Raw genomic sequence first — 12175 nt, 5'->3', positions numbered from 1 at the left:
AGACAATATGACAGAATTGCTAAAAGAATCTTATTATGTGTATAAGGAAGCAATTAATTTCTTTATGATAACAAATCAATTAAATTCCTTAATCGAAGAATGTGACAAGATTCAAACAGGGGTAATAAATTTGCTAATTGATATAAATCATAGCATATTGAGCCCGGTGATATTGAAGCCTTACCAATTTGGGGAAGAAATAGCCAAGATAAAAGAAAGTTTGTCCGAGAATTTAGTCCTACCAGGGAAAAGGACAGGTACGGAGCTAAAAGAAATATATCAATTACTTACAACGAAAGGAACCTTTATAGACAACAAAATAATAGTTAGCGCTAAGATTCCGCTATTCAGCAGATATCCATCTCATTTATATAAGGTTATCCCAATACCAGTCTACAATGACGACCAAATGATAATGGTACACCAAAGAACAGAGTATTTAGTGTATAACTTCGAAATCGATTATTACCACTTAATGGCTGAAGCCACATTAAACAAATGCAAAAAATGGCATCCAAACAAGCTCATATGTGAAGGTAACTGGCCCTGGGATAATGCCAACGATAACAGCTGCGAAATATCACCATTTAAGCCAAACCGACCGGCGAACTGTATTTATCAAACATTAGTTCATTCAAAAACATACTGGGTTGGATTGGAAGGTAAAAGTAGGTGGTTATTTAAAGTACTTATTAATGAAAAGCTAAGCGTACGATGCAAGGAAGCACAGCAAGAACTAATAGAATATCCAAAACAGGGTGTGTTAAAAATGAAATCAGATTGCACCGCTCGATCAGGAGATAAGACCATAATAGCTCATAATAATGATATTCACACTGAAAGACACGAGAAAATCGCACCCTCATACGTAGGAAAGATTGTTGACGTTCCAAAAATAGTTTGGAACCCATTAGAACTATCAAGAATAAACCATACTAAAGAAATTGAGCATTTACAAATAGCAATACAGCAAATGAAGGAGAGCCATATAGAATTAAAAGGGCTTCATTTTCATCACATATCAGGTCATGTTTCTATGTTAATAAGTATTTTTATTGCATTAATATTAATCATATATACAATAAGAAAATGTAATGTAAAGAGGCGATTAAAAGCTATAACGTTTCCTGGTCCCATATAATTTGAAACATAAAACAAGTAAGAAAGTTCTAGTCGATACTACTCGACTACGAGATCCCCTGAACCCTTGGAGTAATAGCTATTTCAATAATTGTTCGCGTCTTTTAGCTTACACAAGAAACACGCACACACACACACACACACACACGCACGCACACACAGGCATACATACACACACATATACATACACACACACCCACACGCACACACACACACATACACATACACACACAAGCATAAACACGCATGGGCGGCAGTGAGCGCTTACTATGACAACTTAATTGCTTAATAACTTTTTTATGGACGTACGATCTTCATGAAACTTTCAGATTATGATTATAACATGGATATGAATAATTGCATAATTGCTAAAGCACAAGTCTCTAGTATTTGAAATACGCTTTTTACAAAAGTGAGGGTGAGGGAGTGAATTTAAAGGTGGGGGTAAATTTGAACAAAAACCGAAATTGTATAAATTGCATGTAAGCATACATTAAAAATTTCGAGACTATAGCAATAAAGGTGTAGAAGATATAATTTTATAACTGGTTTTCGATAAGGTTTTTTATCGATAAAAAAGATCGGGATGAGTTATCGATTTTTAATGATAAGCTTGATATGCGCGCTGTAATTACGGACATTTAAAAGAAAATTTGAAGTCTCTAGCTCTTATATCTTCTGAAATCGACGCGTTCATACATACGGACAGACGGACAGACGGACGGACGGACAGACGGACAGACAGACGGACAGGGCCAAATCAACTCAGCTCGTCGCCCTGATCAAGAATATATATACTTTGTGGGGTCTGCCACGCCTCCTTCTGCCTGTTACATACATTTCAACAAAACCATTATACCCTGATTTCCCATTGAAAATGGGTTCAGGGTATAAAAATTCAAGTCTCTAGCTCTTATATCTTCGGAAATCGACGCGTTCAAACATACGGACGGACGGACAGGGCCAAATCGACTCAGCTCGTCGCCCTGATCAAGAATATATATACTTTGTGGGGTCTGCCACGCCTCCTTCTGCCTGTTACATACATACTTTCAACAAAACCATTATACCCTGATTTCCCATTGAAAATGGGTTCAGGGTATAAAAATGAACACCGGCTGCACCGATCGGAATTCGAACCGCGACTTCTCGATCGAGCGTCATGCAGCTAACACACTACGCCACCCCACTTCTAAAAGTGACGCTGGCAAAACTAAAATAGATTCACTGCTGCTGCGCCATCTACCAAAACTAAACGAAACTAACAGCTGATGTGATTCAACGAATGTTTCTGTTGTAGCTGCTCCACGTGCATTTGTTAATTGGCCAAATATTTGATTATTTTTTATTCATTTTTGACTGAACGGAATTTAATGAAACTTTCAGCATATGAGCTACATATTATATTAAATATTTTAGAAGTTAAAAAAATGAAAAATCATTCACAATTAGCTATAGTGGCATCTGACTTGAACTTGAATTTTGTGGCCTGTGTGCGTAACATTTGCTGCCTGAGCAAATTGTAATGCCCAAAATTTACCGTTGATTGGCCTTTGAATGAGCACATACATTTGCATACATATGTGTATATATGTATGAGATGGGATAATAATTGTCTGGCGATTCAGTAGTTTGTCAATTTTGTATTGTTTGAATTGTAGAGTGACTGTCAAATGAGCCTTTATGACTTAATAAGTAATTGATAATAATTGATAATAATAATTGTAATCAGTAATAAATATCTTCCCAATAAAATATCTATTTTATAAAAAACAGAGCTCGCAAATGAGAGTTGATCGTTTTTTCGTATATGCTCTGCTTCGCATCATAACCGAAAAGCTTGTGCAGACACGATCTCACTTTGAGCGAAACTCTTTGTTTTCTTTAGAATCTGTTTCGGTCAGACGCATTGCAATGACTCATTCGTGTGACGCTCTCACATGAGTGTCGCGTAAAGACTAATACGATTTTCGCTTACGTAAAGACTCTCAGCAAAAGACAGTTTGACTAAAAAACTCAATAGAAATGATCTTTGCCTACGTGTGCATGTAAATACATGCATACATACATAGAAAAAGAACACAACAATCGCGCGTGATTACCCATACAAACGCAACTGACAGTTTGCTTTATTTAACTCAAGCAAACGATCAGTGTTTGACTTGAGCGAAACGAAAACAGAAATAACTGTCTCGCTCAGAGTGCGAGCGAGCTAAGCCAGACGCGACAAAAACAGTTTCTGTCTGAGTTTTTTTGATTGTGTCAGTGAAAGACACTTATTTACAGACAACGAAAAAGTGAAAAACAGTTATTTGCGAGCTATGATAAAAAACTAAATATGTATGAAAAAAAATAACATCGAAGAGGTTTCGAGCCTCCTACTCTAACATTACTTGCGTCGCCCTTAGCACCCGCGCCACTGCTTTGCTTGACCAGCCAGTTGCTAAAATAGAATAGCTTATTAAGAGAGCGTAATCAGACAAAACTACAGTAACGGATACAAAGTCCAGAAATCAATCGAAATTCTAAGAATAGAATAGACGATGAGTGTGTGCACATGTATAGAAAAATCGCGCTGATCTGCTGCTAGCTTGAAGCCGGTATCTAATATATGGATATAAATATATATTATTAAAAGTCAAAATTGTATAAATTATATATGTATGTAATTTGAATGCAATGATGCAATGATCATAGCAATAGCTATCGATGATTTTCCAATTTTAATGTGATCATGCCCTGTTTTTTGTTGCGCACTAGACTTGAAAATTGCACTATATACTCTGGTTGACAGCGTTTGGGCTGTGAATGAGTCTTCTGCTATCGGTATCGCCCGATTGCAACGTTCTTACTTGTTTATTTCATTTTCGTTATTCCAAAAATTGTATTTAATTGTATTTATTTCTTTGAATTAATAGTTGAATTCCATAAATAAATTATAGTAATATTGTCAAATTTGGTTTCTATGTGTACACACAGTACTTTCTAATCCGGCATAACTGTTTGGCAGTCACTGTGGCAAATTCAATTTATGTTTGAAGTGTTATATCTATAAGATTTTCTTTTCCTTCAACTTACATTTCTGTTGATTAAATTTATTGTTTTGCTTTGCTCTTGATGAATTGCTGTCTTCACTGTTTATCAAATATTTTCTCCAGATTGTTGTTGCGGTTTTTTGTTATTTGCAAGGTGAATGAAATGTTTGTCCCGCTGTCTGATTTGTTGCTCTGCGCTCAGGTAAAGCTACGTGCTTTTAAAATTCAACAAATGCCATTTCACTTTACCATGCACTTAACAAAACAAAAAAAAAGAAATCAACTCTCTCATGTAGGCACACGCAGAAGATGATCAATGAAACCCGAAAGGGGGAAAGAGATGCAGACCGTCAGACACACACACTACCGTTAAGCCGAGCAGTCAGACATGCAAAGACATCAATACCCACTCAACACTAGTTCGCTTTAACTTTGCTCTTTCTCTTCTTGTTTTGTTTTAACGTTTACTGTTCAGCGTTGCGGTCGCTTAGCGCATTCGTCGGTAACTGAGCTGAGGCGGCAACTGCGACTGAGTGAACGTAGTTACTTTTCGGTTTTTCCTAGTCGCCGCGGTCGCTATTGAAGTTGGCGCTTTGAGCTTTAGTTGGGCTTCGGCATACGCACATATATACATACATACATGTTGGAGTATATGTGCATATGGTCGCATTGTTGTTGCTACTTACGTTGACGTTGGCTTTACAACCTGTTCGCGGAAATCTGTGTTTAAAAAAGTGTCGATAACAAACGGATTTGAGCGTGTAGTAACATCAACAGTAAGTATCATAAACATTGTCTGATTTCGAATTTAATAATTTAGGCTCTTATTTTTATTCGCTTCTTCTTCATCAAAAAATTATTTTCATCGTACTGTGGTTTTCAGGTACACTCGCAGCTTAGAACAAGTAATATAGCTCTAGTCGAGACTACTAGACTACGATGTCCCCTGAACCCTTCAAGCAACTGATATTTCAATAAATATTCGCACATGCACACACACATGCGCACACACAGCCAAACGCACGCACGCATAAACACGCATTGGCTGCAGTGGTTGCTTACTATGGGAACTTAATTGCTCAATAACTTTTCTTGTGGACATACGATCTTTATGATTATGATTCGGATTATAAACATAACACAGATATGCACGTATGTGCCAAAGCACAAGTCTCTAGTTCTTGAAATACGCCTTTTACAAATGTGATGGTGAGGGGGTGAGTTAGGGGTGGGTGGTAAATTTTAACAAAAATCGAAATTCCATAGCTTTAAAGATGTAGAAGATATAAATTTATTACTGGTTTTCGATCATGTTTTTAATCATTATCAAAATAACGGGGCAAGTTATCGATATTTATAAACAAAACTAGATATGCGCGTGCTATACACGGATCTAGGAAAACAAATTTCAAGTCTCTAAGTCTTATATCTTCTGAGATCGACGCATTCAAACATACGGACAGACGGACGGACGGACAGACGGACAGAGCTAAGTCGACTCAGCTCGTCGCCCTGATCAAGAATATACATACATACATATGTATATACTTTATGAGGTCTGCCACGCCTCCTTCTGTCTGTTACATACATTTAACAGACATTATACCCTGATTTCCCATTGAAAATGGGTTCAGGGTATAAAAATTCAACCTGTCGTAATAGACATGTATTGAGAAGTCAATTAATTCAATGAAAGATGCGGCTTACTAATCATGATCCAATCCCTACTTATGAAAAAATGTCTCCCTCCCAAATTCAGTTAATGTTGATTAATCGATTGGCAAGTCAAGCCCTACCGGAAAGCGGTGGAACACACTCTCGCATACTTACAGTACACTCATTTACATACACGCGCACATTGAGCTAGTAATTCATGTAAATATGTCAATGATCTTTAGCTGACGCAGCACTACAGACGACTTACACTTTTCACTGGGTACGTTTTTCTGCTTTCACTCTTCATTGGATTCTTTCATTATATTTTACACACAAGCGCAAAACGGGCAGACGGTCAGTTTAACAGCCAAAGACAGATAGAGATACATGCATAAATAAAGAGAGAGTAAGTTAACTCATAAGAAACGACAAAGCTTTGACTTTTCTTTCTCTTTGAACGCACATGGTTGACAAGTGGCATAAGCAACAAGCCGTAAAAAGCTACAAAATTGCTACATACTGTATGTACATACATATGTACATATATGATTAACTAATGAACATTGTTCAAGTAATTATTGCGAGGATCCTCACACATAAGAAGCTCGTGTCGAAGCAAATGTAGAAAAACGGGTAGCTGCACGCTGATAACAGTCAGCGATTGTCTCCTCTTTATTTACATACATATGTACCTACATACATATGTATGTCTTTCATTTCTTTATTTCTCTGTATTTATGTATTTTATTTTGTGTCTTTCATTCTCTCTTTCTACCTATCACACACACACTAGCAAAAATCATTGCCATCATCTAATCGGCAGAAAAAAGCAGTTGCCCACTGGAATTGAATTTTTACTGTGCGGGTGCTGGGTCTGCTTCAACAAACAAGTTTTTGAAATATTTATACATACATACATACATATGGAAATAAAACAAGTAAGAAAGCTCTAGTCGAAACTGCTCGACGAGCTCCCCTGAAGCCTTCGAGCAAATAATACATATGTACATACATACATACATATGTTGGTATTTCAATAATTTTTCGCGTCTTTCTGCTTACACAAGAAACAAACACACACACAGGCATACATATGTAAGCACGTATTGGCTGCAATTTGGGCTTACTATAGGAACTAAATTATTAATAACTTTTCTTGTGGATGGACTATCTTCATGAAACTTTTAGATCGTGATTATAACATTAAAATGCAAGCATTTGCTAAAGTACAAGTCTATAGTATTTGAAATACGCCTTTTACAAAAGTGTTGGTGAGGGGGTGAATTATAAGAAAAATCGAAATTCGATTAAGTAGATACACTAACCAGAGAACACATAGACTAGACATGTAGAACAAACTTTTTCAACACAAAAAAAAATGCGCTGAAGAGACCGGACAACTTCGTATTTGGTCGGCTCAGTCTTCAGTGTGCTGCGACTGCTGCCACGAAATGCACGCATTACCAAATGAAGCACGGCTATGCGCTCTTTTTCCCTTAATCACTCTCTCCCTCACTTTATGCTCTCTCTCTATGGTCTCTCAAATAGCAGCAGCGCACAGAAATTGAAAATTGTTCTCTGGTTAGTGAGTATATTCAACTGTCAAAAAAATTCTGTACAACTTTTATACTGTTCACATTTACAGTGACTGACAGTAATAGCTGTACTCCTTTTAAATGAGCACAATTTTTGTCTCTTTCCCACAAGTTGTACACCAAACATCAATATGAGTAAAGTAAATTTGATTTAGAACAACTGTAAAGATATTTATAATAACTATAATTAACATTGGGTATGTATCCTTTAAACTTTAATAATGGCTGATAATAGGTTTGGTATCGAAAAAAAATTATTTTTGGGTGACGTCTTCACTAATTTTTTGCCATTCCTCAATGAGAGCTTGTTTTAGGTCGGCTTGTTTTGTTATTACACGTTTTGAGATGGGCCTATCCAATTCTACCCACGAGCGATCAATTCTATTTAGGTCTGGAGATAGTGGTGGGTGCGGTAACACATGGGCGGTAGCCATATTTTGACGATATGGGTATAAAGCTTGGGGTCATTGTCATGTTGAAATGTGAACGAGCTTGGTAGTTGTAGCATTTCAGAATTTTTTTTAAAGGTTATCACTCAAAATATTGAGATACAAATGTTTGTCCATTAAACCGTCTACAAATACCAATTCGCGCACACCTGCAGCTGATATGCAACCCCAGACCATCACCCCACAACCACCATGCTTAACGCTTGGCGTAATATTGTTTTTGTAAAACGAATTCGGCATTCTCTAAGCAGTTTAACGCCCATCCGATAGAAATATATGAAATTTCCACTCGTCACAGAAGAAGACTTGACTTCAATAATCAGATGACGTGCTAAAATATTCCTTAGCGTAGTCTACAAAAATTAAATTGAGGTATATGGATGTTTTTAACATTCTCCACCAGTAACTTATTTCTTTCGTCTGACCACTGTGTCTTTAGTAAGAAAAAAAAAAACCCTTTCGAAATTTGCGCATTATGTGCTGGAATCGCATGCAGGATTTGAGCACTTACCAGAGAACACATAGACCGGACACGTAGTGTAAAGCGTTTTGCACACTTTTCGAGCGTTAACACCCTAGACAACTTCGTATTCGCTCGGCTCCTCACTTTTAGGTTTGGGTTACTAAAATATACGAAAGCACAATCATTTCGCTTCATGCGCTCGACCGAGATGGTCAAATGTTGAACAAAAGATCCCTCTATGCTAAATGTTTCACTTGGTCTCTCTCTCTCTCGATGCTTTCTGCTCTCTCAAATGTGTATATGTATGTATGCATGTGAGCACAAGCAGCAGCTCACGAAAATTGAAATTTCTTTGCAGCAAGAACCCATGTCTTCCCTTGTGAGTGAAGAGTATTCCGAATTCTTCAAGCCGTTTGCCATGCGTTTTCGTTATTATTTGTGGGAAGAGTATGAAAGCGTTGGTGCGCATAATGAAAATGTTTTCGCGACGAGCATGCACACACACACTTACATTATGCTACATGTACTATGAGCATTTGTATGCCTGTGTGCAAAGCCCTTGCTGGCTGTAGCAATTTGAAATCCTAGCATTTGAATATGGTCGATCTTTTGAAGTGCTCACACTTACAGAAATATGTTTGATTGTGTGTACGCAGGGGCCGCGATGCTCACAAATGAAAAATCATTGTAGAAGCATTTGAGTGCCTTTATATGTATGTGCGTGTGTGTATGTTTATATGTACATATGTGTATGCATGTAGCATAAGTAGCTGACTAACTAAAATAACAAGTGCACTTCCTATTACTTTTATAGGTATTTTTTAATTGCATGATTTTTATGACATCTAACAGATGCACCCTTTAAAATGGGTCCATTTAGTATCAATGAGGAAGTTCAGTACCTATCCGTCCCTCGTTTTGCAAGCCCAAAATGAGCACTTGGTAGATCTTGTGAAGTGCTCACATACATATACATTTGATTGTGTGTACGAAGGCGGCGAGATTCTCACAATTATGGGATATCACTTATAGAAGCATTTGTATGCCTGTGTGCCTTTACAGGTGCGTGTGTGTATGTGTATAGGCATGGGACCTCAGCATAGGCGTGTGCCTAAATTAAATTTTCCGATTTGCCCCGCTCCTAGTGGGCGGATCGGGAAAATTATAACACTATAAATCGGAGATATACACGAGTATGTGTGCCGAACTTCAAGTCTTTAGCTTCAATAGCGCCGAAAAAATTGCGTTCATACGGACAGACGGACGGACAGCAAGACGGACATTGCACAAAACCAATATACTAATTCACTTGCGTGAATGAATATAAAAACTAAAATAACTGGCATATTCCATGTCACAGATTATTTCGTGCATTTCACTTACAATGACTTTATTGCCCAAAGATTCTTAAATTAGGATTTCTTTTACCTCCATTTTGATTAAGCACCTCTTTAAGGCGTGATTCCATCGAGCTCAAAAATTTTCAGATGACTTCGCTGGAAATTTTTGGCCATTACTACAGATTCAGCAATGGGCTCGCGTCGCACGCACGTCGATCATCGAAGACCGTTAGCCGAGGTGCTGTTCGGGCCGGGTGATAGTAGTGGCACTTTCACTCGCAGGGCACCAACGGTACTTCGGCCAATGGGAGGCTGCCACGCAATTTGGCGAGAAAGTAGTGTCACCCACTTCACGCCACTTCGAGTGGCACAAGAGTGCCGAAGTAAAAGTAGTACGTGAAAGTCAACGCGAGTGGTCAAACAGGACTTCAAAGAACTCCCAGGACATCGTGAGAGCATCAAGGACATCCAGTGGGAATCCTTGCGACGACTAAGGAGGCAATCATGATCTTCAGCGGCACCAACAAGGACATTGGTGCGGACAAGGATAACAGCAGCAGCTTAAGCAAGGCCTGCATAACTCAGTAAGTTCACGTAGCCGTGCGTAAGAGAAGTGTTGTGAGTGAAACGAAGCTAGTGTTGTGCTGTGAGCGAGTGTGATTGTAGGAGAGGTCTGTATGGCCGAGCGAACCGCCGGAGTTTACAGATCCAGATCCTGGAGTTTTCCGAATTGCTCAAGTGAAACTAGCGTGTTTTAGCACAACATTCTCCCAGCCGGAGTACGCTGAGCCAGCACTCAGCAGGTGTACCTTGCGAAAGCGCAGCATCTTATAAGTTATACTCTAAGTGAAGTGTAAAATTCATAAAACTTATTCAAGAAAATATATTTAACGTTTTTCTACCATAAATCACAAGTGACCATAGCTCGCAAAAAACTGTTAACACTTTTGCGTTGTCTGCAAAAAAGTGTCTTTCAGTGACACAGTCAAAAAAACTCAGACAGAAACTGTTTTTGTCGCGTCTGGCTTAGCTCTCTCGCGCTTTGAGGGAGACAGTTGTTTCTGTTTTCGTTTCCTCAAGTCAAACACTGATCGTTTGCTTGAGTTAAATGAAGTAACGGTAAGTTGCGTTTGTATGGGTAATCACGCGCGATTGCTGCGTTCTTTTTGTATGTATGTATGCGTGTATTTACATGCACACGAAGGCAAAAACATTTTCTGCTGAGTTTGTTAGTCAAAGTGTTTCTTGCTGAGAGGCTTTGTGTGAGAGAAAATCGTGTTAGTTTTACGCGACACTCATGTGAGAGCGTCACACGAATGAGTCATCGCATTGCGTCTGAGCGAAACAGATGCTAAACAAAAAAGAGAGTGACGCTCAGAGAGAGACGTGTCTACACAATTTTTTTTGAGTATGATGCGAGAAAGAGAATAAACGAAAAAACGCTCAACTCTCATTTGCAAGCTCTGCAAGTGACTAATTATTATCGCAGGGGCTTCAACTAATAAATTTGTTGGCAGGAACTCACAGTCAGCTGAAACTAGCCTAGCTTTGACTCGGGATAAGCCGAAGGTTCGTTACAACTGGGTATATAACTTGAAAAAGGATTAACTGCTGCGTTATGGTGGAGTGAGCTTGTCAGGCACACTGGACGCGATGCGGAGGCAGTTTGGCAAGTGGGTTGCGAGGAATGAAGGAAGCATTCCTTACTCACTGAGGATCGCAGAGCTGGGCCGACTGCATGGACGCCGTGCCTCACTCGGGGATGAGGCAGCGACCACCGTCACGGAGGACGATCTGGAGTCAGAGCTTGCGCATGTGGCGTGGCTCGGTGTGCCCTCCACGAGCGCAACAGCGCGACTGCAGGACACGCGACAGGGTGAGATGAGAGCCACATCCACTCCACAACCTGAAATAAGGCCACGAGGACTGGGCAGCACAGCCGCAGAATATCCAAAGGTGGCCAAACAAGTGCGAGAGTGGAGCTTCCGCTTTGATGGCACCACAAAGCCTTTAGAGTTCTTGGAGCAGGTGGAGTGGTCGGCCGACACATATGGCGCGGATCTGGATATGATCCCGGGGGCGATGCCAGAGCTGCTGAAAGGCATGGCCTTGAAGTGGTACGTGGCCAACAACCAACACTGGACGGTGTGGGCGACGTTTGTACGCAGCTTCCAGGAGCTCTTCTTATCCAGAGACTATCTGGAGAAGTTGGAGGCGAATAGTAGATGAGAGCTTCAAGGTCTACATGGTTGAGATGCACACTCTCATGCGGCCTCTGCGCTATGGAGCAGGCCACGAGATGAAGCTCATCTACAACAACAGCCTGCCCGATCTGTGTGCCTACGCCTGCCCGTATTAAGTTCGAGGAGCTAGAGAAGGACCGCGAGAGGTTGCGACAACAGCCACCGCCTGGCTGGATGCGATTGATGGCCATGGACGACGCTGGAGGCGACGTGGAGGATCATCGCATGGATGATGAGGCGAAGCCTTCTCCTGC

The 12175-nt window shown here is 39.7% G+C and overlaps 1 protein-coding gene and 1 long non-coding RNA gene across 8 annotated transcripts in view; one reads left to right on the top strand and one right to left on the bottom strand.

Moving 5' to 3' along the window:
- The window catches only part of LOC108620592 (uncharacterized), a 61764-nt gene extending 55523 nt beyond the window's left edge, over positions 1-6241 (bottom strand). For 3 of the 6 annotated variants that reach the window (XM_089474059.1, XM_089474064.1, XM_089474065.1), the window contains exon 1: positions 4219-4360. The gene's annotated coding sequence lies outside the window, so the exon portion shown is untranslated. Of the gene's footprint in view, positions 1-184; positions 266-4218; positions 4361-6005 lie in introns of those variants that run through there. The other 3 variants (XM_089474061.1, XM_089474062.1, XM_089474060.1) reach the window with 3 other exon arrangements.
- On the top strand, positions 4755-10571 carry LOC149268183 (uncharacterized). 2 transcript variants are annotated; one of them, XR_016271022.1, is made up of 3 exons: positions 4755-4951; positions 5059-6111; positions 9783-10571. It is a non-coding gene; the product is annotated as an uncharacterized LOC149268183 (long non-coding RNA). The 2 variants fall into 2 exon arrangements; XR_016271021.1 differs by having other exon boundaries at positions 5059-6769; positions 9826-10571.
- The last annotated feature ends 1604 nt before the right edge of the window (positions 10572-12175 follow it).

The sequence above is a fragment of the Drosophila arizonae genome, chromosome X (assembly GCF_054131065.1).
Source record: "Drosophila arizonae isolate 15081-1271.41 chromosome X, UAZ_ARI_1.0, whole genome shotgun sequence".
Taxonomy (NCBI): domain Eukaryota; kingdom Metazoa; phylum Arthropoda; class Insecta; order Diptera; family Drosophilidae; genus Drosophila; species Drosophila arizonae.
This window is presented reverse-complemented; position numbering and strand designations above follow the sequence as displayed.